Source organism: Callithrix jacchus, chromosome 3, assembly GCF_049354715.1.
Source record: "Callithrix jacchus isolate 240 chromosome 3, calJac240_pri, whole genome shotgun sequence".
Taxonomy (NCBI): Eukaryota; Metazoa; Chordata; class Mammalia; order Primates; family Cebidae; genus Callithrix; species Callithrix jacchus.
The window spans coordinates 96,217,945-96,243,122 of NC_133504.1; the positions used below are offsets into that span (position 1 = coordinate 96,217,945).

Sequence of the window (25,178 nt, forward strand, 5' to 3'; positions counted from 1 at the left end):
TGTTTGGGAAAGAGACTGCCTTTATGGAAGGAGAAATGTGGAATGTCTGTCTTCCTTCCATTATTCTTATTTTTAAACCATGTGCAGCATTCCTTATGTCAAAAATGGATACCAAGAAGTGTTTTCTATTATAAGAGAGCGCGAACATGAAATAAACTGCTTTTGCTGAGTTTGTTGCTGCTGTTGTTACTGCTGCAGGAGCTGCTGCCATTTTGTTTAATAGCAAATTCCATAGAGCATAACCTTCTTTCAGGAATCTTTTTTTTAGGGATTCCTGTACTGGATAGACTACCAAACAAAAACATAAAATCTCTTCTCCCCTATCCAGAGTCAGTGCTAATCACTAGATCATAGTAAAATGATGATGGAAATTTAAAAATTGTTTATGTATGTGTGCCTATATACATGTGCAGCATTGGCAGCCTTTTATCTCCGGTAGAACTGTTTTTTCTTCTAAGTTTTTTTGGTGGGTTAGTCCTATTTTAATTATGATAGATGCTATTGGCTTAATTTAATGCTTTTACAGAGCAAAAGAACATATTGACATTCTATTTTGATCTGATCCCCATTGCTCTCTCTCTGTTGTGGGGGATATTTTACTGGCCCATGAAATCCAAAAGTCTGGGTACCCCTGAAGTAAGTGATCTCAGTGGTTATTTCATAATCATTCTATGTAAATCTACCCAGTTAACAGATTTTGCAGTGGCTTTTAATAAATAAAGAAATAAACTTATTATTAGTAAGTTACTAAGAACTGATAGGACCTTATAGGAGACAGGAGGGAGAGAAGAAATTATTGATTCATTTAGGAGCTTCTTTTTGATATATATTCAACAGGTGTTTGAGATATTATATGCCAAGTAATGTTTTAGGAATTTGGGATATGACAGTAGAGTTTCTACAAAGGCTCTTACTGTCTTAACAGAAGACAAAATGTAATAAATGCAATGAAGTATAAATAAGTAAATTATAAAGGATGTTAAAAGGTGATAAGTTTCATAGAGATAGAAAATTTAGAGTGGGATAAGGGAGTGTCAGGTTGAGGGTTGGTGGAATTGTTAAGTAGAGTGGTCAGAGTAGGCATCATTGAGAGGGTGAGATTTGAGCAGATTTGAAATAGGTGAAGAGGTGACTAATGAGACACCCAGAGGAAAGGTTCTTCATAGCATGAACAGCTAGAGCTTAGCTCCCAGGAGGAAATATGGCAGCACCAAGGAGGCAAGTGTGACTCAGAGTGAGCAGGCTGAAGGCAGTATTCCTTACTGTGGTTTCTTTCATACGATTCCTAGGAGTTTGTCCTCCTACAAACCTTGGGTTGCTTCATTTGTAATTAATATGTTTGTTTTGTTAAAATTGCAACTTGAATATTTATTAACCCTGAATTAGATTAAATTACATAACATACTGCTTATGCTGCTCATGAAAGGAACAAGTTTTACAATATTTTCTTTCAATTGTGTCAAAATGGGTTCCAGTGTACATTTATAGGTGGAGAGAATGAAGGCCTGGATGTGAAATTACAGATTCTAAAACGGTCAAGTGGCCAAGCACAATACCTCACACTTGTAATCCCAGCACTTTGAGAGGCTGGGGCAGGTAGATCGCTTGAAGCCAGGAGTTTGAGACCAGCCTGAGCAACAAAGTAAGACCCTGTTTCCTCAAAAAAATTACCCAGGCATGGTGGTAAACACCTATAATACCAGCTGCTAAGGAGGCTGAGGCTCAAAGATCAGTTGATGGCACAGGAGTTCAAAGATGCAGTGAGTTATGATTATACCACTGCACTCCAGCCTTGGTGACAGAGCAAGACATTGTCTCTAAAAACAAATAGTAAGTAAATAAAAACTAAAATTGTATCATTTACCAACTTCTATCTGAGTTCATGATAGAAATCTATTTATTCATTATAAATAGCTGCTAGCTAAACCTTTGGTTCTAAACCTCAGCATATAATGCCTGAGGAGCTAGGCTGAACCAGATGTAGAACTGAGTTCTGGTTCCCTCAAGTGATTTAAAAATAATGTAAAGTTGGCTTTACTTATTTCTACCCCTGAATCAATGAGAAACTTTAAACCATGGTGTACCTATCAAATATGCCAGCACAAAATATGTATCCTAAAACTTAGTGCTGTGCTTCCGTATCCCAGCCCAGGGCTTGCATAAGTATGAATAGTAGAAAGAGAAGAGAAACAGAATAAAAATAAGGATAGTTATTTAAGCCTCAAAGAAAGGGTGGGAATAAGAAAGGTTGAAAGAATATTGTCTTGTCCTCATTAAAGACTACACCAAATGATTACAGAGACCACACTCTCTATGTTACATGCTTTTGTGGATCTCTTTTAAAATACTACAACTACAACTTTGACTTTTGGGCCAATGCATATCCTGAAGTGATAGATTCAGATCCTAAGTTTTTCTTAAAAGAAAGGACTCAGGGCAAACAACAGCAGCAACAACAACAAAAGCCCCGGATATTTGACGTCCAAAAGAGATTTAAAACAATGAATTATGTATCTTCAAAATTGTTAGAAAAGGCAGAGGAATACCAGTCCAGCTTTCTTGTTGCTGTTGTTCACTCTGCTGCAAACTGTGAACTGGAGTCCTGGAAACTGGCATGCACAAATGCAGGAAAAGCCTGCCAAAGCTGTAACTACTCCATAGCTCCTAACCTGGTGACTGGTATTGGAATATGGAATTGCCAGTTATTAAAAAGTCTTTACCAAAACCCACAGTCAGTAGTCATGTCAAGTGCTGGGGATGGATGACTTTTACCTACTTTGCTTTCAACTAATCACATGATGTGAATTACATCTCCTTGGCTGAACCTAAGCCTTATCCAGAACTCTAATGGCAAGGGAATCCAGGTCCTATAACTCAGAAGAGAGTATAGAAGAGTGGTAATCAATGCTGACTGACAATAAGGTTTCTCAAATGCAAGCCCATTTTCTAAATGAAAAAGTGAAATTAAATGAAAATTCTTATAGGGAAAGGATGAGTCAAATTTGCTAGTGAAAACTTTAACCCCGGGGCAAGATACTGTCAACTGTATGTAATTGGTGCATGTGCATGTGTGTTTGAGGACTCCATTTCTATGAGTGGATCAACTAAGAAATTCATTGCCAAAGTTGCACAGGGTGTCATGTTTTTATTCCACAGAGTGTCAAAAACACAGAAATCAGTTCCATACCTGATTTATTTCCCCCCACTTTTGTTTGTTTTTTTTTTTTTTTTTGAGACTGAGTCTTGCTCTATCTCCCAGGCTGAAGTGCAGTGGTGCAATCTCCACTCACCACAACCTCCACCTCCCAGGTTCAAGCAATTCCTGCCTCAGCCTCCCAAGTAACTTGGATTACAGGCACGTGCCACCTCACCTGGCTAAATTTTATATTTTTAGTAGAGACATGGTTTTGCCACGTTGGCCATGCTGGCTTCGAACTCCTGACCTCAGGTGATCCCCCTGCCTCAGCCTCCCAGAGTGCTGGGATTGTAGGCGTGAACCACCACACCTGGCCTACTTCCATTTTTTTTTTTAACTTTGGCATGAACCACCACACCTGGCCTACTTCCATTTTTTTTTAACTTTGATGTGGACTATTCAGGTAAATTTTTTCTATAGAATGTATATATAGCCAAGTCACCTTGCCTACTTTGAGGCAAATCCTGTTATGATATGCTGATATAGATACTGGCTTTCCCTATTCTTTTGGAAACAAATGACTTTTCTCTTAATATCAACTCCATCTGTTCTTTTTCCTGTATTCTTCTGAAATTTGCAACCATACTTGAATTTGTTCAGAATTCTTTACCAGATATTATAAAGCTCTCACCTCTATGTGTTAAAAAGAGATTTTAGAATTGCATAAAATCCTAATTGTCAACTGAGCATTTCTTTTTCATGTCTGTATTTAAATGATTCTTAGGACTGCCAGTCTTCTAGAGTTAATGAATCCTTTCCCATTTGGCAGAAGACAGCTTACTGCCAGCTTCCTCCTATCTGATAAATGTTCCCATAGCAACACTAAGGCAATCTGTTTAGTTTCATTAAATACCAAGATTATAGCCTGAGAAAAATGTATAATGTATTATACCATATTAAAGCACCTCATGAAATGATTAATGGATGATTGAACTCATTGTGATAGGGAGAGGCTTGTTCAAATAATCAATAAATACATTATTATAGTCACACTTTGCTTAACAACAGGTAAACATCCTGAGAAATACGCCGTTTGCTGATTTTGTTGTTATGGGAACATGATAGGGTGTATTTACACAAACCTAGATGATATAGTTGATACAGGGTCTATTTACATAAACCTAGAGAATGTGATGATGTACCCTATTGCTTCTAGGCTACAAACCTGTACCACATGTTACTCTACTGAATAGTGTAGGTCATTGTAACACAAAGGTAAGCATTTGTATATATAAACATCTAAACATAGAAAAGACACAGTAAAAGTATGATGTTATAATCTTACGGGCTCACCATTATACTGGTGGCATGTCCTTGACCAAAACATGGTTATGCAGTATGCGACTGTATTTCTTTGTAGAAGGGAGAAAAAGAAACCCTTGAAATGTGAGTCATTATTTTGAACTTCAACAAGGATTCAGACTTTCTCTTCATATTAGCAGATCTAATATCCCAAGTCTATTTTCTCCATATTTCTAAAGCCTGGCTCCTTATTGTCAATTTGAATACCTTCACTCACATACATATTCTAAAGAATATCTTTGTCTGATTAAAATACATTTTTTAAGAATAGATATACTCTAGATATATAAAAAGAAGAAAGAGCTATTCATTCATGGAAATCACTATCTTTTAGAGTAGTGTAAAGGTGTTTGCTACTAGAGTAGTGAGTGTAAAGGAGTAGAGGGTGGATGTGCTCATTCTGAGCAACTCCAGTAACATATTGACTTCATAGAAATGAAAGAACGATTATTAATCATTTTGTAAGATATATTTTGCTTCTAAAATATTCACATAGCTATCCTATAGAACACACTCTATGCATTTACCATGATTGGATTCCCATATATTTTATTAATGCATACATTTGAGATTATTTTTGATTGAGTTGATGAATATTAAAATTTGAGGAGACTGAAGAAATCATGTTGGCCATTTTCCTGCTTCTTCAGATGAAAAAGTTGGGGCAAAAAGGATAAGTTATGTGCCTAAAGTGAGCCAAACCTTGTTGGTAAGGATTAGAATCACTTATATCAGTGGTCTTTGTCAATGAATTTTCAATGGGCAAGTAAATGTACGCACTTGAGAATTTTGTTAGCAACTTCATCATCGCAGTCGCTATAAAGTTTTGTACTTAGCACACTATTAAATTGTATGGCACATTGCAGTTCAAGATTGAAGTGTGAAATGTAGCAGGTATGCACCAACCATCCTTTTATATTTTACTTTCTGTTTCACATTTTTCTTCTCTACTTTCCCCAGGGAGTTGTCACCTTATCCTAGCTTGATTATTATAATGATGCATACATGAATATTTTTTCTATTGGGCTATTTTCAATAAGAATCAGAGGGAATAGTTTTTGATAGCTCACATTTTCATAACTTTAAAAATAATACTGAACACTGCCCCAACAGTGGCCTCATTTCTGTGTACAGATGGTTTTGATGTATGTATTTCAGGTATCTGAAGCAAGCAGAAAAAGGCAGCGCTGGTTGATACCTATTTTAGAATTAGCCCTACATCCATAAATGTATATTTTTGAAAGATTCTGGTATTTTGCAATCCTGTTATAAGACTGTATTCTGTGAATTTTCACAGTAGTGACAATATAGCACATAGGATGGGAATAATTTTAGGACTATGGGCATTGTGAGGATTTCTGAGTCAGTTTTACTTAATAAAAATACAGCTGTTTATTTAGATAATTAACCATTAATGGAAAAAAAAATGCTGTCTTTATGTTGACACCAGAAAGAAGGCCAGTCCAGTTCACTCAACTGACAAAACTTCTGGTAAAAAATCTGTCTTGAGTTTCTTTTGGGTGGAAGTGTTGGATTACTCTAAAACCCCTGGTATCTTCCCCTGAGATAATGTAAATCCAGATTAAATCAGAAGCTGGCACTATGGTTATCCTGGGGCAGGGAGTGGAAAGCTGGGGAAGTGGGTCAGTGGGCAAGTGTGGGGTGAAGAGCTAGAGGGAAAGAACTGGTGAGTACCTACTTAGATCAGCATGGCCTGCAGGAATAACACTGGCCTCTGAATCACTGGTTTGTAGAATCTGCTTCTTTTCCAGTTTCAACTTACTACTGCCTAATGAGCTCTTCATGGGCCCTGACCAGACTGCCAGGATTGGTTCACATCTTGGCTGTATAACTTGCTACCTTAAGAATGTGGGCAACTTGGGCCGGGCGCGGTGGCTCAAGCCTGTAATCCCAGCACTTTGGGAGGCCGAGGCGGGTGGATCACGAGGTCAACAGATCGAGACCATCCTGGTCAACATGGTGAAATCCCGTCTCTACTAAAAATTACAAAAAATTAGCTGAGCACGGTGGCGTGTGCCTGTAGTCCCAGCTACTCGGGAAGCTGAGGCAGGAGAATTGCCTGAACCCAGGGGGCGGAGGTTGCGGTGAGCGGAGATTGCGCCATTGCACTCCAGCCTGGGTAACAAGAGCGAAACTCCGTCTCAAAAAAAAAAAAAAAAAAAAAAAAATGTGGGCAACTTACAACTTATCTAAAAATCTCTGAGCCTCAGTTTCCTCAGCTGCAAAATGGAGGTAACAATATTACCTTTCTCAGGGAACTGTGAGGATTAAATGAGCCAAACCTCCAGAGGAAGCTAAGTCAACTACTATTATCATGGTTTAACTTTCTTAATCATTTTGACATTTACTTGTTTTTATTCATAAAATGGAGTATCATCACTCCTGTGAAGATTAAATAAAATGGACAATATTGGTTAAAAGTACTTAATAAATGTTACTGAGATAGGAATTAACTTTTAGCCAATTAAAATGCTATAACTTTTATTTGCCATTGCATCAAACATTTGAATAATGGAGCTTTTACTATATTTAGTAAACTGCATATTTTTCATAGGATGCACTTATTGAGTTATTGAATAACCAGATACCAAACAACAATTGACTGACTCATTCAGGTATTATTTATGGGCACCAGCAATAGGCAATCACAGTAGACGCCACAGTTGAAGTCACTGAGGCCCCAAAAACCTAGACCGTCTGTATGGCACCTAGTTTTAACTACGCTCATGATTTCTCATCTGACATTTAATTATGATGTGATACAGAGGCCCAAAGTCCTAAACATGAAAACTGAAAGGAAAGCCCCCTTGACTCATATGTTTTCCTTTGAACCTCAACAACAAAAAAGGAAAAACAGTTGCTCCCTTCTTAAGTACAGCCTTTTAAAACATTCTTGTAGCACACTGCTTCAGCTTTTCTCTGCCCACCAGGCTTCCATTTGTGATCCGTCTGAAATAACTATTTTTGCATAACACATTCTTTCTTCACTGCTGATCTTCCCTGGAGCTGCTGCTGCTTCCCTTGGGGAATACAGATGAGGCTGGTGATGCACTAGGAGCAGGCCAGGGGATTCTGAGATGATGACTCTTTGTCAGTGTGAATAATTCTCTCTGAATTCTCAGGTTTCTGGTGGGTTTTTCTTTTTTCTTTTCATCTTCTGCGTGTAAATATAGGTTTAATTATTTAATGGAATATTTGTCTTGCAAATATTCTGCAAAGCTTCTCCTGCAAAACAAAGATAAAACATTAACATAGTACAGTTATTTCACCAGTGGCCTTTGTCTCTCTCAATTAGGTTGTGTTTCAGTATGATATCATTATTTAAATGTACAAAAGTTTAAACACTTGTAACTTTTAGACTTGAATTGACAATAGAACTATTTTGAAACTGGTCGTGAAGACTGAGAGGGTTTTTTTTTGTTTGTTTTTCCTTTTTTTTTTTTGCCTCCTAGGGAACCGTTTAGGATGATTCATAAAGTATTTTCTGAAATAAAAGGCAGAACCATACAATTTTGATTTGAAAAATCAGGGAATTAGAGTACCCCAGACTTGCAGTATTAAAAGAGCAGAAGAAAAGAGCATTGAACAAACTTTACATTCTCTTTATGGGTTTCAAAGAACATCAAAATTATCTAAGTCAATTCTCTTCTGCCAGACAGTTCACTTCATCGGCCTTTAAGAACTTTGATTTGGTGCACACAGACACCCATCTCCGTCCTTGTTCTAGGTTGCCTCTAGAATTTCTTAGGCCTACTCAAGGTACTGCTCCCTGGATCCCATGTTAGAAACTTTAGAGACTGTCTTCATTTCTTCTTTTTCCTTATCCCCCATCTCTAGTCAGCCACTAAGACCTACTGTCATTTTAGCGTATTTTGTATCAGCTTTCTGGTTCCCTGTTTCTATTGTCTTCTTCTTCTTGACACAAATGCCTGGAATGTGAAGTATAAAATATCTTAATATTCCTAAGGAATTAATTTGTGGAACTTTCACAATTAAATCACCAAACTCATTTCTTTCCAATAATTCATCATTTATTTCTATACCTGTAGTCGTGGTTTACCTGGGGATGCTTTGCATACAGAAACATTTTTCATCACAAACTAAGTGGGAATAGGACCCTGGCCTAGAGGGAAAAACAGCATTGGACAAACCATACTTCCCTGAGAAGCAGATGCATAGTGCAGGCTAATGAATAGCTTTCACAAACTGACCTTATAACTCTGTGCCCTAGAAAAATGAGAAATGGCAACATTTGGAGATTGCTTGGGAAAAGCTGAAATTCTGAATGTTAATCTGTGATTGCTAAGGGGCTGTGGTATTTCCTGCCTATTTTGCCTGTAGTTTGTCTCTTTTTCTTGTAATTCATTTTTAAAACTCTGCTAGATTAATTTTGCTAAAATACCACGTTGCACTCCTCATTCCCTGTTTAAAAACATGCAGTGACTCACTATCAGTTTTAGAAATCGATTCAAAGGCCTGAAACCGGTTTGAGGCCACCCACAGTTTGTCCCATACCTATCTCCTGTTCTCCTTCATAAACTTTTCAAATCTAGCCAAATCAGTTTGTTCTTTGTCCCTGGAGTATGCCTTTATCTATCGCTGTGATTTATTCTGATTTTTGTTTTAGAATAGCTTTCAAATCTTACACTCTTTCTTTAATTTCTCTTGTGTCTCTGTTTATGTCCTCTGGGCTTGGCATGGGGCCTGGGATGGTAGTAAAGGCCCCCTGAGTTGATATATGGAAACACCCTGTGTTAAAAAGTAAGGGATTGACCACACACTGAAAAGAACTATTCGAGTCATTCCTGAATTGCTTACCTTTGGTACTTCTTGATTTAGTAAAGTGATTTCCTTTTTTCCATATGAAAACTTGTAATTTAATCATAGAGCAGGTACCAGAATCAGACTGTCTGAGTGTGAAACCCCATTCTGACTTTTACTAGCTGTTGACCATAGGCATAGTTTCCATATCTCTAAATGCATATAAGGGTCCCTGTCTACCTTGATGGGTGGTTGTGAGGATAAGAACAATACACAGCGCAATGGTAAGAGCTCAATGAATATTAGCTGTTGTCGTTGTTATTAGTATTCATATTATTGTAGATATTTTTCTGATGAATTTTACATTCTTTCACCATTTACTTCAACACATTTAATTTTGAGTTAAAAGATATTTCCCGCTTTAAGAATAAAATCAATTTCAAGTTAAAATAAAAATTAATCTAATATACCCTTAAGTAGTAATGAGGCATGTAGTTAGTGCACTGAGGTAGTTATGTGCTTCCCAGAGTGGGAACTTAAAACAAAGGAATCTTTTAAGCTTAACAATTCCTTATATTAGTCATATAATTATGCCTTTTCTCAGAAGCCTGGGGCCAAATGGATCTGTTCCCAGGAGAAAAGAACTCTCTCTCCTGGCTTAACAAATACTAAGTTTAAAGGCTAGCTACCCTCTGAGTCATGCCGCTTCCCTCATCTTGGAGTACTTGCCTCTGTCCCATGAGAAAGAAAGGTGGATGGACAGTACTTGCAAGAAGGACCCTTCATCTTTCTTGAAGCTAATTCAAGGCCTCAGATGCAGAAAGAATACCTACCTTACCTCTTCAGCGGAAAAGGGGTTTGATAAATGTGCTCTACGTAATGCAAGTCTGTTTTCACTCATTCATGCATTTGTCTACTCTCTTATTATACATTCAATTCAACCATTTATTGAGTATATACCTGGTGACAAGCACTGTGCTAGGTACTGGATGCCTCAAAACAATGATATTTATTCCTCTGCATTGAGATTAAGTTAGTTTTTTTGTTTATTTTTATTTTTTAACATCCCAAGTCTAATTAAATCTTGAAATTTTTGGGGGGGGTGTAAATGTGTTCTGAAGCAGACTTGCATTTGCTAAATTCCATGCTGATAGAACAAATGTAATGCAATGCATGTTTGAATTAATAAAATGGAAGTACTTGAGTAGTTTGAGAATCTGCTATTGAGGTGAAGAAACCCAATCATGATTGGAGTCATAATGATTACATAACTCTGGGTAGAGTCTAACTAGCAATTTCTAAAATCTAGTCACTCTGTATTATCTCTGTGACAAAATGTTGGAATTTAAATATTACTTCTGGAAGGCCAGATAATATTTAGATGTGTTGGATGGAACACTTTTATTGCCACATAGCATAGCTTTGGAGTATTTCTTTATCCTACCCTTTCCACCAATCTGGGGAAAAAAACGATTTCCAAATTCTTGTACAGAATAAACCACATGCGATTTAATTGTTGGAACTAATTTTAAATTTTGATACTGTTTTTAAATTTGCTAGTCAGAATTCTGTTACTTGATATGTTACTTTGAGTTTGAAAATGTTTCTCTTTTTTATTCACTGGTAGAATACCTGACTTTGTGAGAACGGCAAATATTTTATAGTAGTAAACTTGATTTAATTAACTAACAGGACCATTCACAGTTTTTGAACCATTCTGAACAAGAAATAATTTAGAGTGGAGGATAGAACTGTTTTCTTCTTGAAAACAGGGAGGCAGGCAAGCAGTGTTCATAAGGATGACATATACAAGCAAATGTGTTTCTTCATAAAAACTGAGTTGGTTCTATTGTTAAGTAGCACATTTACTCCTTTTGACTTGGAATTTTTTTTCTTTTAAAAGTGGCTTTATTAACTTTTACCAGAGAGCAGCAGAGAAGGCCATGTGTATGTCCAAATGTGTGGTGGTTGTTTTTATTTTCATAAAATTCACATCCTGTGCGACCATATGTGTTGTATTTAGAATGAACTATGATAGTAAGTTGGTAGCATTTCAGGAAGTATGCCATGAGCACACAGTGGTTATCCTTAGTGTTCTGAGGTAGATTTTCATGCTGCTTGTCTTTGTTGACTTAATCCCACCAGGCAAAGTTCTTCATAAAATTCCTTTTTGCTAGCTAGATAACATGTAGAAGCTGTTTGATTTTTCCTAAGCAAGGAGAATACCTGCTTGAGTGCTAATAGAGTTCTTGGTTTTATAATTGGAAGCCCTAATTAAGCTCTGACAAGATCTCTTTCTGTTGATATTTTGACACCCTCTTTGTCGATGTGATTCTTTGTTCAAAGATCTTTTAGCAGCTAAACAAACAAATGTGAAGTGATGACAAGAATTTTATATTCTATGTGCCAATTATTTATACAATTCTGTTTTGCCACTAGTATATGGTATCTTCACAAATCTAGAACTCTATGTATACTGTTGAAATGAATGTTATTAAGAAAGATGAAATAAACATAGCAATTTATTTTTTGCGAATAGTTGAACTTAACAAGGAATGTTTCTTTATTTTGTATAGTGCCATGCTTTGTTTAGGTTCCATGTTGAGGAAAGCCTGAATTCTTTTCTTTAACACGCCTGCCTCATTCAGAACCACGAACAGAGTTTCTGCACATACAAATCAATCCACTGCCCCTCCACAAAACCTTTGAATAGCATCTCTTTGCCCTTTGGATGGAATACACTCTACCATCCTACCACTGTACCCTGAATGCTCAGATGTCTTCTCCAGCCCTCTCTCAGTCCTTTCCCCTAAATCTCCAGACTCTGGACTTACTAGATACCTAACATTTAATGGAATTTGTTAAGTTCCCCTTTAACCCAGATAAACCCTCCTCACCCCTTGCGTCTCAAATGAAATGTCACTCCCATGGGAAATCTTTTTTTATCCACAGAAGTATGCAATCTACTGCTTTCACACTTTTTTCCTTTTCTTTTTTTTAGTGAGACTAATGCACACATTCAGTGGCCTATATAATCTGGGTACTTTCTAGATTATATGTTATTTCTAGACTGTTTCGCTGCCTCTTTCTTCATTGTGTAATACTGTGCTTGCCACATGGTAGGTATCTTAAATATTTGCTGATTGACTGGTTGATTGGTTGATAAGGAGAAAGAGTTGTGCAAGGACTTAATGGCATGATGGGGAAATACGTTTCTAATAACATTTACTTGAGTTATGTTATTGCATTTTATATTATTTTCCATGCATAATCTGGTCTTACAACTCCCAATTTTCTTACTTTATGAATAGCCAATGACTTTCTGTGATCTTACAAAGTAAAATGTCTCTATTCAGCACCTATTACATTAGAATGTGATCATTTGGACAGGGTGAACTGACAGCTTTTAAAGATAAAAAGAAAAATCTTTTTTAAATATCCAAAAGCATTAATATGGTATGCTAGTGAAGAATATAAGAACAATTTCTATGATAGATTACTTTAAAAATCTGAATACATTATGCCTTAACAATATTTTTGTTTCCTCATTTAGAATTGGAAAATAGGCTATCCTAAGAGAGTTGCCACCTTTACTCCTTTTAACAAACATCCAAAAGGTGTCATGGTAACACCTTTAAGAGAAACTTCCACTCCTATCTTTCACTAAAGCCTTACACTCCTTGTCCTTTCCTGGGTCTGACGGTACATTTACCATTTGAGATAAAAGACATGCTTAGGCACCAGGCTTCTTGGAATCATAAAGCACTGTCGGAATCCAAAGCAGTGGCAATTCAGCTTCTTTCTTGTTACTTTAAAATATATATGCTAATTTGATCAGGAATTCAGTCCACCAAAGTAGATTAATTATTCGGCCTTAAGGATAGTATATCAAGAGATTAGTGTCTCTAAGAAATTCACTCTTTGTAAGTATAAAAAAAATTATGATAATGTTTCTTTTCATGGCATCTAAATTCCTGTTTAGAAAGATAAATTAGCTTTCACAATCAAGACATTTAATAAATAAATAAACAGCCTAACTACGGTAACAGATTTAAATGTTTTAAATAATTCTATGTCAAAAAGTGGTATTGAGAAACTAGAAAATTTCACAAATTTTGATGGGAATAAATATAATTACTTGAAACCATATATATCATTTAATATTCAGGTAATTCTCTAGAAGTCATATTCATGTTTCTTAGCTTTATTTTATATCAAGCTCAAAGGAAACATTTTTTTCAAGTACATTTTAATTCTGTAAGACCAGATTTTTCAAAAGACCATGACAAGATTTAGCTTTTAGTATATTTCAGCAATAATGATACTTTCCTTGTATCCTAAGGGAAAAATTGTTCTCTTATATTTTGGTTGAAAGAGTTGAAATAAACATTTTTGAGAGGGAACTGTTATTGTCTACAATATGTTCCAGACCAATGAAATTACCGGACTGTATCTGTTTTAGACAGAAATGTGGATCATAACCACAATTACTTAACTGAATAGATTTTGTAATTATTCCGTTTTTCTCATAATGACTAGAGACTTGAGACAACTAGAAAACATAATTCAGTTAATTTTAATTTTACAGTTTCTAAAGTGATAAATATTAGCTATTTTATAGTATAGGCTGTTGTTAGCCACAGAGGAAAATATAGTATATGGATATGTGGTATGAATCTACAGATCTGTGTGTGAGTATGGGTATGGGTGTGTGTATGTGTGTGTGTGTGTTTTTATAGAATGAGGATGAACTATGGAAACACAAGGAGAAAATAACAATTGTAGCAAATGAATTTAATGTATTACAGTTTTAAAAGAGTAGCTCTTGGAGAAAATCCAGATTGGTCGAATTTCAGGTAGCAAAGGTAAAAATATCTGTGAATTACCTGTATGCCAACATTCTTGTATAATATTTCAATAGGCTCAGCTTTTTCTCTTCACTGTAATAGGACTTCTGTGTCTTTTTTTAGTTAGTACCCTTTGATATTCTCAGATAAAAGGCATCCTTCTGAATTCTTTGATCATACATGACAGCAAGCCAGCAAACCCTCATTCATGACATTTTTGAAAAATACTCAGTCTTTAGATTTATTTTAAATTATTGAATAATGTGGTGACTTTTAACAAAATATAAAGGAATTAAGCCAGAATTTTATGACATGCTCTAAGGAACAACTGGGAAATTATTGGCTATAAAAGAAAAACCTTTCTTAATCTGTCACTTTGTCAATTTTTGACAATTCACTGTATTGCCTTTAACAGCAGAGACTAATGAGAATAGTCTAGACTTCTGGACAAATCTGGGTTTAAGCCCCAACAGAGCTTATTTAGCTATGTGATCTACAGCAAATTATAACCTTTCTGTGCTTTACTCTACTAATTTGAAAATATGAGGATAAAAGCAGTACCTATCTCAGAGGAATGGTGTACAAACTAAATGAGATACAGGTTAAGTATCCCTAATCCAAAATCTGAAATGCTACAGAATTTGAAACTTTTTCAGCACTGACATGATGCTCAAAGGAAATGCTTAGGCCTGTTGAACCAATAAGTATAATGCAGATATTCCAAAATCTGAAATCTGAAAAACTTCTGGCCCCAAGCATTTTGGATTAGCAATGTTTAACCTGTACCGTATGTCAAACATAAATGTTTTCCAAAATGTGTATGTCACAGTCTATGGGAAATGAATGCAGGTTATTATGTCAATCTAGTTTTTTACTTAATGCAAAAAGTAGACTAGGAGCAAAAATAAGATTTTATTAAAGGAAATTAAAAGAAATATAATTTTTTATTTGTATTCTTATATGTTTATAATGGCTTGTGATGTAAAATACATTTCTAATCTAGATTTGTGATCAAATAATTTATAAAAACACTGCTTAAGGCACAGAACCTTGCATACAATTCACATTATTTAGAGAGATTGTGGCATAGGAAATACTATGAAATAGGTTTTCATAAGCATAAATGGTCAACCTCAGGGAATATCTAGCAGTATATTGAAGTGAAAAAAATAGAATACCCTTCTTCTATTTACCTGAGAAATTTTTATTGATCACTTATATTTCTAGGATCTAGAGTCACAGAGTTAGTAAATATAGTATTTGCCCTTAGTGATACCATGGCCTCCTAGGGGAGACAGACTGAAATCCATCTATTATAAAAAATATGATAGATGTGTAAAGCAAGAACAATTTTCAGGGAATAACAGACTTCAAAGCAAGTAACTTTGTGAGTATAGATCAAAAGGAAGTAACTTCTGATAAAGGTTTTCAAGGACAAATAGGAGCTTACCAAGACCAAAAGGGATTGGGGGAAGAGCATTCTAAGTATGGTAAGGTGTCCTAAAGAGCAGAGGGATGTTTTAGCTTGATATGTTTGCAAAATTATTTTATAGCTGAGGGAAAGTGCCAGGAGAGAGATTGGAGAGTTTGTCAAGGGAAAGTCTCCTATGCTAAGGATAAGTATTTTAAGCTTTATTATATACATACACTTTACTGTATTAAATAAGGAAAAGACTTGATTGCATGTGGTATATATTACTATCATGTTTTATTCACTTGAATCTGAAGTTCATGCTGGAGGGAGCAAGGCTGAAGGCAGAAATTCTGTCTAAACTTCGTGTAATGGTCCAGGCAGGGCTTGAACCAAGGTAGACATAGTGGCAACAGCAGCTGTGGTAAAGATGATAGGATTTTAATACATATTTAAGATTTGTATTAAATATGTATTTAGAAGGTGGTTGATGAGTGGAAAGAGAAATCTAGGATGAGTTTCAGCTCTTGGTTTATGTGACTTGATAGATAGTGATGCCATCATCCAAGACAAGATGTATATGTAGGACAAGTTTGGGTGAGAAGGTAATGGATTCAGTGGGTTGAGTGTGAGCCTTTTATGTGATACATAAATGAAACGACCCAGTTGTAACAGCTGTCTATACGTTTCTCTGGAGTTCAGCTTGGAGATCTGGTTTAGAGATACTACTCTGGAGCTATCTGTGTCGAGAGAGTGGTAAAATCATACAACTGGATGAGACTACAAAGCCAGGGATAATGCCTGAAATTAATGAACAATCAAAGGAAGTGGGGTCACAGAGGACATTGAGAAAGAACAATAGTCTAATTGAACCTGAGGGAGATGGACTCAGAATTCCTGCTGGGTTTGACAGTTAGACAGTAACTGGTACAATCTGTCCATAGAAATGGAGTAGAATGTGATGGGACAAGGCCATTATGATTACAGTGAATCAAGAGTGATTAGGGAGAGCAAGGAAAAGGAAGATACCCAGGGTGGACTAGTCTTTCATGTAGCTTGACTGAGAAGACCTATATGACAGTAGCAACAGAGGATGAGAGGATCAAGGGAAAACTTTTTGACCCCGTAAGATACTGAAGTGTTTATAGGCAAAGATAAACCATTTGAAAAGAAGTTCGAAATAGCAAAGAGGGAGTAAATAATTGATGATGGCGTGTGATCCCTGAGAAAATAGTCATGAGAATACCAGTAGACTGATTAGCTCTATAGAGGAATAAAGACCTTCTGAGACCATAAGGAAAGAAAAGTATGAAGACAGAAAGGGCCAGAGAGGAAGTAGAAAACCAGAAAACAGAGAATGTGGATCCCAGCCCACTTTCTGTCTTACTTGTTTAATAGAAAGAAATTAAACTACGTGCTGAAAGTGAAGGCAGAAGAGAAACCTGCAGATGATATAGAAACCTCCCGACAGGGTGGCTGGGAAAGAGAACTGACCAGAGGCATGGCAAAAAGTATAGGGAGCTCAGCACAGGGAACAAGGCATATAGCCAAAGAGGCCTTGCACAGCCCAGTTCCAGAATAGCACTCCTCTCGCTTGAGTATTGTGTCCTCCTTGATAATTAAATATTAGCAACATACTGTAGAATGACTTGGAAAAATGGATTCTACAGGATGATTACTCAGTTTGTTTCCAGTGCCTGTTTTCTTAGCTGAGTTAATTATAAAAGTTCTTTTTAAAGGTTTACTTTGTTTTGAGAAAAGAAGGGAAACCAGGCTCAGTGACTCACACCTTTAGGTCCCAGCTACTCAGGAGTCTGAAGTGGGAGGATCACTTGAGACTGAGTTTGAATCCAGCCTGGGCAACATAGTGAAACCCTGTATCTACAAAAAAGCCAGGGCTGGTGGGTGGGATAGTTTTGTGAGGTTTAAAGGAGATTATGCCTGTGGGGTGCATTGTATAGTGTGGATCCCATAATTGACACTCAGTGATTGATAGGTATTATTATCATTATTATTGTTGTTGTTCATTCCAAAAGTCTGTAATGTAGCTTTGGGCTGTATTTAGTTTTTTCTTTCTCACTGTCTCCACTACTCAGCTTATATCACTGCTTTCTTATTGTTTCTGATTCATTAAGTAGCTCTTCCTTGTATGTCAAAGTCAGGCATAGACAAGTAGTTATCCTGTTTCCTCAAATTCCGGGGGTGAAATTTATAGGAAGTCCAATTTAGTATTTATAAAATGCTTTACTTCTATGCAGATAGTTAAAATGGTATTCAGAAAAACAAAGTCTCCATTTCTAGTATATTTTGCTTCTATGCTAATTTTTGATCAGTGTCTTTAATTGTATTATGTGTTATTTTTATTCAACAAGATAATTTGCAGTCGACCACAATTTCTTCTTCTTCTTCTTCTTCTTCTTCTTCTTCTTCTTCTTCTTCTTCTTCTTCTTCTTCTTCTTCTTCTTCTTCTTCTTTCTTTTTTTTTACCTTGTTTCCTCCTCTAAATGATGTCAAATGCCTGACAATCGGAGTGCTTTTTCCTGTCATCCTCCATTGACACGCTAAGGTTAAGTATTATTGTACCGCAATTAAGTAGAATCTGACATTATATTTACCACTTTGTGTTATAAGTGTAACTTCAGCCTTTGTATCACGCATCCTATGCATTCATTCATTCACTGATTTAAGAAACTTTTTGAGGCAGTCACTGATTAATAAATCAGGATGCAGGAGTGAACAGTCTCTGTTCTTGGGAAACTGTGTTCTAGTAGGGAGAGACAAAGAAACTGGTAAATTTAAAGAATGCAAAATAAGTGAGGTTGTAACAAGTGCTGTGAAAAAATATTAAAGAATAAATAGAAAGTCAGAAATAAAAGAGAGGAGGATCCGGGAAGACCTTTCTGAGAAAATAACTCTTCAGCAGGGTACTCGATAAGTAAAGGGGAGAGCAGATGACATGTTTAGGGGAAAATTCTGTAGGCAGAGGAAGTGCAAAGGACCTGAGGTAAGAATTGGCCTCCTATTCTTAGGAAAACATGACCACTGTGGCCAAAGCAAACTTAGTGACCAGAAGAGAGGGAAGCTGTGGTTTGAGAGGGCCTTGCGACCATAACACAATTCAAATATGACACTGAAGGGTTTTTTGGTTTGTTTGTTTGTTTGTTTGTTTGTTTGTTTTTGAGACAGTGTCTCCCTCTGTTGCCCGGGCTGGAATGTAGTGGCATGATCTGGGTTCACTACAACCTCTACTTCCTGGGTTCAAGCAATTCTCCTGCCTCAGATTCCCAAGTAGCTGAGACTACAGGCATGTGCCACCATGCTCAGCTAATTTTCGTATTTTTAGTAGAGACGGAGTTTTGCCATGTTGGCCAGACTGGTCTCAAACTCCTGACCTCAGGTGATTCACCTGCTTTGGCCTCCCAAAGTACTGGGAACCACCATACCCGGCCAATCACAGGGTTTTGAGCAGAGAAATAAAATATTGATATTTATGATATCTTTAGATTTTAAGTATTATTTCTGTTTCCGTTATGTCTTAGCCTCTTTTTTCACTCATGAGCAAGTAATCAAAATGATTCAGTATTCCATGAAATGTACTACTAGTAAGAAGTATCTCACAGATAATTTAAGCTCGAATTCCCACTCTTATTTACTTTATGTGGGTAGAATGCTAAAAACAGATAATATTGTTTCGGTTAAATTTAATCATGTGTCTTAAAGAAATCGGTGTCTATAGATAGACAGAATCATAATTCTACTGTGTACACATAACAGAATGCTTTTGAAACTATAGTCATTCTTCATGATAATTCTGACGTCATTTCTCTTTATCCATATGACAGTGTTTATAACTTGGTCACAGATACATTTGACTCTTACCAAAAGTGACTTCCAAAAAAAAAAAGGACAGAGTTTTTTCTTCCTAAATGAAAACATGAGCATTAGAGCCCAATTTTTCATCTTATTCTGAATCACATAGGTAATGCATCTTACACAGAGAAGATAATACTGATAAAGGAAAGAAGGGAAAATAAAATGTCCTCAAGGCCCAATAGTGCATGATTAATCTTCTAAGTGCTGCTGAGGAGAGCTGTTCAAGTCTCCTGGACTTCCCTGTCATTACATGCATAGGGCATGCATTGGGCTGCTGAGATCTGTGTCTTGAAAGGCCAGTATCTTGAAAATGAGAATATTATTAAGTTTTTACTGCTCAATTCTGCACTCAGAACTCAGCATGGATATACACTAAAATCTAGTTTAGTTTGAAAAGTAAATTGCAAAGAGAAATATAGGATGAATTCCACTTTAACTGACAAATGAATGTTTTCACAAATAATCTCCGTTAGGCAACTGAGAAAGAGTGATGTTTGGACAATTATGAATTACTTTTTAAAAACGGCTATGTAAATTAATTTTTCATTAATTAATAGTTTGGACTAGAAAATTTTTGTGCTAATCATTCACTTCTCATCATAAGACTATTTTAGTATAATATGAAAGTGTTGTGCACAATTAATTGGGAAAGCAATGCAAAGGAGATAATTTGTTACCAAAATCTAAAATTGTATGGTAGTGCCTTTTTGCCACGTGGCATAAAAAAACGCTAGGAAAAAAAAAAAGAGTTTCAAGACTTCAGGTGAATTAACTGTATTTTTCTATTTACTCTAGCATATCTTTTCAAGAAGTAACAGTTGTTGCAATGGATTTACACTCCAAGCCAGTAGAAAAAGGAGTTAAGTTTCTCAAAGCCTTTTATCTTTTATGTTATTTGTTGAGTAGTTACAGAACAAAAGCACAAAGTCAAATCCAACAAACAGCAATAGCAACCAAAAAAAAAAAAAACCTCAATTTGGGTAGAAGATCCATTCCTCTTTTTAAATTTATCAAGATTCTGTTCATGTTCACTCTTTCCTGGCATATACTCAAAGCACTTTCTACATTTGTCATAATTCTTTTACAGGTCAAATAAAATACTTGTGAGCTCCTACAATGTACAGTTGCAAGGCATAATCTGAGCCCTTAGAGGACACAGAAAAGCTGTCTTTGTCTTCTGATTGCCTTCTTAAATTTGGGAGTGTGAACATTAGTAGGAATTAAAAGAATCCTGGCTTGACCCTATCACTAATCAGCCAAAATACCTTTAACAGGTTGTCTTAAGTCTAAGATTTAGTTTCTACTTTTATAAAATACTTAAACTGTTTACATAAATTAAAATACTTTGATTGTTTACTATTTTATTTGAAGATTAAAGAAAATAGTATATGTGAATTTTTTCTTAAAGTGTTTTTCACATTAGGTTTCCATAATATTTTGATGTTATTTATATCACTTCAATTTCATGTATTTGTCATAATATGAAATTATTAACAATGAAAGATTATAGATTTAACCTTATTCATATGTAAGTATCATAGTCATAAGTTTACATCTGTAACCGTGTATGTAACCATATGTAAAATACACATGTATTATATCAGTATACAATGAATAGTAGAGCAAGCCTAATTAGGTTTTAGACAAGTAAGAGTGCAGAGTGGAATGCTATTGTTATACAGGTGAGCATCCATAATTTGAAAATTTGAGAATTCCCAAAGCCTCCAAAATCTGCAACTTTTTTGAGTGCCAACATGACACTCCAAGGAAATGTTCATTGGAGTATTTCAGATTTTAGATGTTTGGATTAGGGATGCACAACTTGTAAGTATATAAATCAAATACTCTAAAACCCCCAAAACTTCAAAATGCAAAACTCTTCTGTTCCCAAGCATTTTAGATAAAGAAGAATTGACCTAAAATAATAGCTACCATTTATGTAAACTTACTATGTTTCAGCTAATGTGCTTGATGATTAAATATATAACACAGTAAGCCAATGAATAGATGTCTTATTTCTATTTTAGAGATAAAAACTCTGATGTTCTTTGGAGCTTAGTTACTTATCCAAAAATTATGCATTTAGGAAAAGTAAAAGCTAAGATTCAAGATTCAAATCAGCTATGTAAATACCAAAACTCAATTCCATAACCAGTCCATCCGTTTCTCCAAAGGGATTGATGAGACAAGGCTGCAGACGTGAGAGAGAACCAGTTTGTATTGAGAGGACAGAATATGATATGGCAATGCCATGATTAGGAATTTAGATTTCTGTCTTTTCGACAAAAGGCAACCATTGCTTATTTCTGCCCAGAGAAGTGATATGGTTAAAAACAATACTTAAAGATTAGTGAGATCTCAATTTTACAGATATGGAAATGCAACTGCTTGCTTATTAGTGACCTATCTTTTATAATGTGCAATAATAAAGACAGAGTCCTTGCTTGTTCGAATTTTTTATTTTTTTGTCCCTGTGTGTGAAAGGTTATTTTTTTTTTTATTTGAAGACTGACAGCTGTGAGTTACAATGAGGTTATCAAATTTATGTATACCTACTCTCAGCCCATGGCGAGTAGCAAACTGCTATCTTTCTTATGACACATTTAGATTAGGAGAAAATACTGAGAGGAGGGAAGCACTGCACTGGCCAATTAATACTAATGTATAATGATCCTGTGAAAAGAATAAAATTAGCTACAATGAAAAGTAAAAATATCCCACAGACAAGACACCTAGGCCGCAGACAGTGGGTGCTCAGCTCTTCCAGAGGACATCAGCCTACCCCAGGTCTGGGAAAACCTAGCCTTTGGTTTGGTTGGGTAGGGAAGGATACTGGCATTGAGGTGCTCTATAGAGAAGCTGTGGAAATGACATGACTCCCATTAGCACAACCGGGAGAGGTGGGACATGTTTATGTGCCTTCTCACACCAACTGGCATGACACCTGGGAACTGCTAACCATTCTTTAGCCACAGAGACAGGCAGCTTTGTTGTCTTTGTGATTCCTTATTTACAGTGGTCTTTTAGTTGTATTTCAAGGCATGATCTCAGTCAGACCCCCACTTGTTCCTCACATCTTGCCTTTGTAATTGCTTGGGGATGAAATAATCATAGGTTTGGAAAGTAATCTAGCAGTCTCCTACTGTAAACACTATCAGACAATCCCCACTGTAATATGCCTGCCAACCTGTGCTCCATTAAGCAAATACTGGTTGAGCACCTCTTTTATGTAAATACAGAGGTATATATTTAAATAGACACTTCTGTTACAGTCAAAGAAAATTATTCTAATCCAACAACAATATATTTTGCAATTCTGAGATGCACTCTTTTCATATTTTAACTACTGTGAAATTTGCCTGGGTCTCAACTGGCTGTTGGTCAAACACTGGTCATGATATATTTATAATTGTCATTGCCTGCTCATGCAAGAACTTGGTTATAGATGTTTATATTGTTTATTTGAGTTATAAGCATTGTTGGAACCACATGTGTTGAGTTTAATTGCTATTTAATGTCTTCAAGTACCTAAATGTTATTGTTCAAAAAGACACAGACATAAGGCAATGAGGTACAAATTAATACTAGAAAAGAAAATATTCATTATTGGTTGACTGTCTTCATTTCCCAATTTTCACAGTAAGTAAAACCCAAATGCTTAATGGGAAGGACTTGAGAAATAAAGATTACTGTAAGCTGATGAAGCCTGTTATATTTTCATGCCAACATGCAAGCAGAAGAGTGCCTATCAAATATCAAACCAGAAAGTCCAGCAACAAAATCCTGGTTATGATACTGGAGTATTTCTTTAAAAACACTGCCTCATGAACACTTTTTTTTTTTTTTGAAGCAGTTTGGTTCTGTCACCAAGGCTCCAGTGCAGTAGCATGATCTGGGCTCACTTCAACCCCTGCCTCCCAGATTCAAGCTAGTCTCCTGTCTCAGCCTCCAGAGTAGCTGGTACTACAGGCATACACCACCACATCCAGCTAATTTTTATATTTCTAGTAGAGACAGGGTTTTATTATATTGACCAGTCTGGTCTCTAACTCCTGATCTCAAATGATCCACCCGCCTTGGCCTCCCAAATTGCTGGGATTACAGGCCTGAGCCACTGTGCTCAGCCAATGAACACTTTTGATAGCACAAATGATATTTGGTGTAAAAACCTGAATTATACTGATGTGAAAAATGGCTCCGATTAGCCAAACTCAATGGGAAGAAGATTTAGGAGTATATTTATCAGTGTTTCACTTAAGAAGTATAATAAAAATTCTAAGTGATAGGAAAACATTTTGTTGTTTAAAAATAGATAAACTAATCATGTGTCTTGTAATTAGTGGTAGATTGAAATATGGTAGTAACAATCACAATGTAAAATACTTTTTAATCCTCAGATAGCCCTGCAAGGTGAAATATTTTCATTTTAGTTTTACATATGAGGACATTTAAATGAATAGTTCAATATCTTAAAGCTGATTAGTGCTAGTGCTGCCATTTTAACCAGAGTTCAAGCTGTTTACCCAAAGTAAGTTGCCACAAGTGAAGAAAATCATTAATCTAAAAGAAAAAAGTGAAAGTAAGACACAGGAATAGGATAAAATAAAGATAACAACTTGGTGTTTCCCACTTTGCTTAAATATTTCTAGTGTGGGTGAGCTCATTACATCACAGTGCCAGCTATTCATTCTGAATGGTTTTCTTGTTATAAATGAATATTCTTTTTCTTCAGTTGAACCAAGTGGGCTCTTTTAACTTTCACTCATTTGCTTTTATTTTGCCCTCTGGGTGCCTCATCTGTGAAAGATTCTTTGATACTTGAGAACAGGTATCATGCTGCCATCAGTTCTCTTTCTCAGACCACGTAGCCTCTGTTTTTCCTTATAAAACATTGTTTCAAGACCCAGAATAGTATTAATCCTAGTTCCTGAGTCTATTCTGTTTTGCTGATGTGTGTTAAAAATAGGGAGTTCAGAGTAAACTGTTGCACTACGAAACTGTGTTTCAACACAGACATGGCACACATTGCATATACCATCAACTGAAACTTCCAGGTCATTTTTCAGGTGATCATTATGGACCCAGGCTCCCTACATACTGATTTTTTTTTTGAGAAAGATTTTTAAATTTTTTGTTATTATACTTTAAGTCCTGGGATATAAGTGCAGAACGTGCAGGTTTGTTATATAGGTATACATGTGCCATGGTGGTTTGCTGCACCCATGAACCAATCATCTACATTAGGTATTTCTCCTAATGCTATACCTAGCATTAGGTATAGCCTTGTACCTATACCCTCACCCGCTAACAGGGCCCGGTGTGTGATGTTCCCTTCCCTTTGTCCATATATTCTCATTTCTCAGCTCCCACTTATGAGGGAGAACATGCGGTGTTTGGTTTTCTGTTCCTGAATTAGTTTGCTGAGAATGATGGTTTCTAGCTTCATCCATGTCCCTGCAAGGGATATGAACTCATTCTTTTTTATGGCTGCAGAGTATTCCATGGTGTACATGTGCCACAATTTCCTTTTCCACCATAACATTGATAGACATTTTGGTTGGTTCCAGGTCTTTGCTATTGTGAATAGTGCTGCAATAAACATACATATGCATGTGTCTTTATCTCCTTCTGTTCTGCTCTGATCTTAGTTATTTCCTGTCTTCTGCTAGGTTTTGTTTCCTCTTGCTTCTCTAGTTCTTTTAATTGGGATATTAGGGTGTTGATTTTAGATCTTTTCTGCCTGTGGGCAGTTAGTGCTCTAAATTTA

At 36.0% G+C, this 25,178-nt stretch overlaps 1 protein-coding gene and 1 long non-coding RNA gene across 5 annotated transcripts in view; both read left to right on the top strand.

The window, feature by feature from the left end:
* Window positions 1–25,178, top strand: part of PPP3CA (protein phosphatase 3 catalytic subunit alpha) — a 314,986-nt gene that overhangs the window by 185,461 nt on the left and 104,347 nt on the right. The gene's annotated exons all lie outside the window — the stretch shown is intronic.
* LOC144581778 (uncharacterized) overlaps window positions 1–25,178 on the top strand; it is a 74,661-nt gene that overhangs the window by 31,458 nt on the left and 18,025 nt on the right. The window contains exon 2 of the long non-coding RNA XR_013533010.1: window positions 1–25,178. This exon is cut by the window's right edge and continues 18,025 nt beyond it. This is a non-coding gene — a long non-coding RNA (uncharacterized LOC144581778).